This window comes from Pinus tabuliformis, chromosome J, assembly GCF_031772625.1.
Source record: "Pinus tabuliformis cultivar Carrire ecotype Pingquan chromosome J, CPIR1, whole genome shotgun sequence".
NCBI lineage: Eukaryota > Viridiplantae > Streptophyta > Pinopsida > Pinales > Pinaceae > Pinus > Pinus tabuliformis.
The window spans coordinates 606,253,199-606,260,167 of record NC_142295.1 but is presented as its reverse complement, the minus strand read 5'-3'; the positions used below and the strand labels follow the sequence as shown (position 1 = coordinate 606,260,167).

Genomic DNA, 6,969 nt, shown 5'->3' with positions numbered 1-6,969 from the left:
CATTATGCCACATGTGAGGCAATCTGGTTAATGTGAATTCTTGAAGATATGGGAGAAAATAAAAAATACCAATAACTATCAAATATGATAACCAAAATTCTATAAAATTGACAAGCAACACAATATATCATACCTAATCAAAACATGTTGAAACACACCATCATTTTATAAGAAATCAAAAAATACAACCAAAAAATATTAACTTAATTTGCTGTAATATAAATAATAATGTGGCAAACATCTTTACTAAACCTACCTCATTTTCATTTGAAATGCCAGTTCCAACCCCATAGAGTCTCAAGTGAAACCAAAGAAAATTACTCCAACCTTTGGAATGAAAAATTATGTGCAAAGAAATCAATAAAATCGTATATGTTATGAGTACTCCATCGAAAGTCCACTAAGAGTCAAAATTTCACGTCATATGCCACAAAAAGAAAATGCAAATCCTTGTCATTTAAATTCCTCATTGAAGGTATCAAAATTTAAGAATAAACCATTGCTATTTACATTTTTAGTCTCATAAATCGTAGTGAAAAAGTATACCCGATGAGTTTCGAATCTTTTTTCGTTGGGTCTAGTACCTATCGACTGCAGACGAGCTTTGACAAAGTGTCAACCATTTATGTAAAATGACACTATTAATTTTCAAAATTTGGAAAAAAAAAATTGCGACTCAAAAGATTGATTTAGATTTAGTATGTCTTGTAAAATATAGCTACTAACAGCCCAAAGATCATCAACACCAAATATTTCACATTCTGAACTTAATATGTTGTTTAAGATGACATACCTTGACTAACAGCGGAAGATGTAATGGCTGCCATCTTCTGTCTTCTGTCTTCTGTCTTCTTCTCAGAATTCGGTTTCTCTCCTCTTGCCCTCACTTCCTTATGTGTTTCTTGATGGAGAAGAATACAACTCTTGTGTGGGAGAGAGAGGACCCAATCCTTTATATTTTTAACTTTAAATCTGGTACGTCCATCATATACCAATTCAACGCTTTAATGCTTTAATGCTTTAATGCTTTAATGCTTTTAATTATGGAATGACTTAATTAGTTGGGTCACATTAAGATTTAGAAACTTCCATTTAATTTCTAACATTCTCCCACTTGACCCGACTATTCATAATATTAAGCGTTGAACATCATACTATGATAAATTGCTGAGAGTTATGGCGGTTGTGCACTATTAATTCAATGCATTCCCTTCCATATACTACAATACCAGCAATCCATCAATTCATACTCATAATTTATATAAAACAGCATAATGGTCCACATAATGTCTTATATCATATGATTAAACATAATATCTTTATAAGACTCTTTCTTGTTTAAAATTACATAAAATACGTACTACTTCATTAAAAGAAGAGACACATAATTGTATATCAGAAACACATAAAAGAGCTCAGAATGTCACAAATCAATTATTACAAATACAACCAAGACCCATTCTTTGAACATGTTCCTTAAATTGTCTTGGTTGTAACCCTTTCGTCAAAGGGTCTGCAATCATAAGTTCTGTCCTGATGTGCATGATTGACACTCTTTGTTTCTGAACCTCATCTTTCACAACAAGATACTTCAGTTCTATATGTTTGGCACCTTTAGAGTACTTGTCGTTCTTTGAGAAAAATACTACTGCAGAGTTATCACAATAAATTTTCAGCGGCTTGCTAATGGTGTCGACAACCGCAAGTCCTGAAATAAAGTTCCGCAACCATAATGCGTGAATTGTGGCTTCAAAACATGCCACAAATTCTGCCTCCATAGTGGATGAAGCAACGATAGTCTGTTTCGCACTTTTCCATGATATGGCACCTTGAGCAAACATAAACAGGTAACCAAAAGTCGATTTCCTAGTATCGATGCATCCAGCAAAATCTGAATCGCTATATCCAATCACCTTTCTGTACAGGAACTATCCCAGGTGAACACTTACTCATTCCAAATCTCTCTAGAATCCTTTCGACATATCCTTTCTGAGACAATCCCAATATTCCTTGTGATCGATCACGGAATATTTCTATTCCAATCACATAGGATGCCTCTCCCATGTCTTTCATTTCAAAGTTCGTTGAGAGAAATTCCTTAGTCTCACGCAATATACTTAAATTATTTGCAGCAAGCAAGATGTCATCAACATAAAGGACCAGAAAAATAAACTTGCTCCCACTGATCTTTAGGTATATACAGTGATCAACCGTATTTTCCTTAAAACCAAAAGATGTAATAATGGTATTGAACTTAATATACCATTGCCGGGATGCTTGTTTAAGCCCATATATTGATTTCTTAAGTTTACACACCAATTGTTCTTTACCTTCTACAGAAAAACCCTCAGGTTGATCCATATAAACATCCTCATCAAGATCTTCATTTAGAAAGGTTGTTTTCACATCCATTTGATGTAACTCCAAATCATAATGAGCTACTAATGCCATTATTATTCTTAGTGAGTCCTTTTTCGAAACAGGAGAAAATGTCTCCTTGTAATCAACACCATCTTTCTGAGTGTAACCCTTAGCAACAAGCCTAGCTTTATACCGTTCGATATTACCACTAGAGTCGTGTTTGGTTTTAAAAACCCATTTACATCCGACTCTTTTACAGCCATGTGGTAACTCAACGAGATCCCAAACTTCATTTTGTTGCATGGATTTCATTTCTTCTTTCATGGCATTAATCCATTCCTTTGACTCTTTACTTTCTACAGCATGTGAAAACGAAACTAGATCCTTATTGATTCCAATATCATAATCTGATTCTTGCATATAAACCACATAATCATCAGAAATAGCTGACCTACGATTTCTTTGAGGTCTTCTTAATGCTACTTGTTGTGGTTCATGCATATCAGCATTATGTAAGTCATTTCCTTCAGGAAGTACTTCTTCATTTATATGTTGTTCATTATCATCATGTTGTTCTACAACAGCTGGAACAACATTTGGAGTAATAGTAGATGGAGGAACTATTCTAGGCAATGAAACATTTACCCTTGTTTCCTTTATTTCTACTATTTCTCTTCTAGTACTCCCACTAACTTCACCATTCTCAATGAATCTTGCATTACCAGTTTCTATAATTCTTGGACTATGATTAGGACAGTAAAACACATACCCTTTAGATTTCTCAGGGTAACCTAAAAATTACCCACTGATCGTTCGAGAATCTAATTTCTTTTCATGTGGATTATAAATTCTCGCTTCCGCTGGACAACCCCAAACATGCAGGTGTCTTAAGCTAGGTTTCCTGTTAGTCCATAACTCAAAAGGAGTCTTTTGAACAGCTTTACTAGGAACCCTATTCAACAAATAGTTAGCGGTTTTGAGAGCATACGACCACAAATTCTTAGGTAGTGTAGAATCTGACATCATACTCCTAATCATATCCATTAACGTCCTATTGCGCCTTTCTGCTACACCATTTTGCTGTGGTGTACCTGGCATTGTGTATTGCACACATATGCCATGACTTTCGAGGAATTTTGCAAATGGACCTGGACACTGGCCTGACTCATTATATTTACCATAATATTCACCACCTCTATCAGACCTTATGATTTTCACCTTTTTATCTAATTGCCTCTCAACTTCCTTTACAAATGTCTCAAGGACATTCACAGATTGAGATTTTTCATGAAGCAAATAGACATAACCATAACGGGAAAAATCGTCAATGAAAGTGATGAAATACTTTTCTCCATTAAAGGCTGGAGTGTCCATAGGTCCGCATCAGTGTGTATTATTTCAAGAAGCTGGCTGCTTCTGGTGGCTCCTTTCTTATTATGTTTGGTTTGTTTACCTTTAATACAATCCACACATAATTCTAGATCACTAAAGTCCAAATTTGACAAAATTTCATTACTTACTAATCTCATCATTCTTTCTTTGGATATATGACCTAGTCGTTTATGCCACAAGAAAGCAGAATTTTCATTCAACCTGCTACGTTTACATCCAACATTATTTACTACATTCAACAAGGAATTCGCATAAGTGTCATTCAGTTTCAATTTATATAAACCATCAATTAGAATACCAGAACCAACATTATCAGTATTCTTATATAAATCAAAACAACCAGATCCAATCATACATCTAAAACCAGAAATATCCAATTTACTTGCGGAAATAAGGTTTCTAGATAATGAAGGTACATAAAGGGTACTGTATAAGTCTAATACATATCCACTTTCTAGAATTAGACGATAAGTCCCAATGCCTTCAATTGAAGATTTCATTCCGTTTCCCATAAAGAGAAAACGATCTTCATTTGGATTTATGGTTCGGATCGTAAGAAATCCCTGCATATTGTTGGAAACATGAGTTGTAGCACTAGTATCAAGCCACCATGTATTAATAGGAACTTCAACTAAATTTGATTCAAAACATACGAAAGATAGACATCCTGCAAAATGAAATAACTATAAGCTCATAACTAACGCGATTCAGATGTAGACATAATAGTATAATATAGCACTCCTTTGGGTAGATACTATCTTATACTTAACATAATTAAATACCAAAACATAAGTAGGTAATAAATATATTCAATTAAATAGAACTGACATCTTTGGATGATCAATATTTATTTAATCAAAATATCTATCAAACCTCATCATGTCAACTAGTTATAGAACAAGACTTTCCTTTGGGTAAGTTCTCAGGTTCTATCATTAGTGACGCCAGTTTTTAATTGGTATTATTATAACTGGCAATTTCTATCAATAATCATTATGTCATTTATGCACTAAATGATTATTCTGATTTTGACCACTTTGGTGATTAACAAAATCATAAATCTCATGTGCATAAACACATACCTTATGCAAAACAACATTCTGATTTTGACCACTTTGGTGATTAACAAAATCATAAATCTCATGTGCATAAATAATTTATAACACATACCTTATGCAAAACAATCAGTCATAGAGCAATTACTTTTATGCCCAAATTTCAAACAATTATTTTGCACCAGTAAACTTTAATCGTGCAAAGCCAAAACAATAAATGATGCACGAAAAGACCCTAAAAACTCTGATTATTGATCAAAATATATACACACCCTTCTTAATGTGTAAATTGATTTTCTATAAAATATCAAAATATATATTTTCCCTCTTAAAATATATATACACAGAGTATATGTGATAAAGCTACATCACGGGTTTCTTTACATGCTGTGTTACGTTATTTATGTGGTACATTGAAACTTTATTAATAGCTTTATTTACACATTAAAATGTAAATCTATTTCGTTTAACAAAGATTTACACTAAAATCTTAATCTTCCCATCAAACACTTACGCGTTGATCTCATGTCTCAACAACATCCTTTTAAACATGTGTTGCAAATGCGGAAGCATAGACGATGCATGCAATGTGTTTGACAAAATTCCGCAACGAAATGTAGTGTCATGGACTACGCGGATTGCAGCTTATGCTAGGGATGGTTATGCCGAAGAGGCTTTGCAGTAATTCAAAATCCGCGATAGATGGACTGCAGCGATAGATGGACTGCACATACCGTCCTCTATATCTAACTTTAAACTTGAGGGCATGCAATATTATTCAAAACAACGGCGATATCTAACTTTAAATTGCAGGGCATGCAATACTATTCATTCCAACATACACAGCGAATGATATGGTGTGACCAAGCCCCCAAACACCGAATCCGCAATGCCGCGCAGAGTATCAATGGGTTGGACAGTGTACACAGTGGACATAGACTTCCGGATTCCATTGACACATTGGCATCTAATGGGTACCTTTAAGAACGAACCGGCGGGAAGGATTTGGGTTTGAGAATCAGAGGTCAGAGGATCGAATCCATTGGCACCTAGTATCGATAAAGGATCTACTCGAAATCGAGTAGCCACCTCTGAGACCTTCAAATCAGTTCGAAGCAAGTAAGCGACAAGGGAATCGCAGGTATCTGATCCATTGCATGGTTCGATCGTGGATTTCGATAGGGCTCTTGATGATACTTGACTAACAGCAACAAAAGGATTGATCATTTCATGAAACCCCCACAATTTCCCGAAGGCTCAATCACATGAGTAAAGCACAGAACAGATCAATTGCAATCATAGGAACAGTTATTGATTGTAGCTCCGATACCAAATGTAAAATATAGCTACTAACAGCCCAAAGATCATCAACACCAAATATTTCACATTCTGAACTTAATATGTTGTTTAAGATGACATACCTTGACTAACAGCGGAAGATGTAATGGCTGCCATCTTCTGTCTTCTGTCTTCTGTCTTCTTCTCAGAATTCGGTTTCTCTCCTCTTGCCCTCACTTCCTTATGTGTTTCTTGATGGAGAAGAATACAACTCTTGTGTGGGAGAGAGAGGACCCAATCCTTTATATTTTTAACTTTAAATCTGGTACGTCCATCATATACCAATTCAACGCTTTAATGCTTTAATCCTTTAATGCTTTAATGCTTTAATGCTTTTAATTATGGAATGACTTAATTAGTTGGGTCACATTAAGATTTAGAAACTTCCATTTAATTTCTAACATGTCTTACTGCCTAATAGATTTGTGCTATATATATAATTTTCATGGTTTAAATTGCATTCTTGAATGCATAAATGGATCAACGCCTTGAAAATCTCTTTAGTCTATTGGATTATGTATATGACAGCGTAAACTTTCAATTCCAAGAAATATTTGGTGAATTTCATACAAGATTGACAAAATAATATACCAAAAAATAGACCAAAATACATAATAGTGGGACTAAACATAATATTTCTTTTTTTGTTTTATATAATATGAAGAGTGCATTTTTAGTCACCATAATGAAAGACAAACCTAAAGTATCTAGCATATCCATGTATATTCTAGTTTAGAAGGAAATTCAATATTTAGCCAAATAAAAATGTTTTATATAATATATACATAGTTTGTTTTTGTTTAATATTGAAATATTTTACCTA

At 34.1% G+C, this 6,969-nt stretch overlaps 1 pseudogene; it reads right to left on the bottom strand.

The window, feature by feature from the left end:
* Positions 1-5,636: 5,636 nt before the first annotated feature.
* Positions 5,637-6,035, bottom strand: LOC149228424 (lysM domain-containing GPI-anchored protein 3 pseudogene; annotated as a pseudogene).
* Between the last annotated feature and the right edge of the window lie 934 nt (positions 6,036-6,969).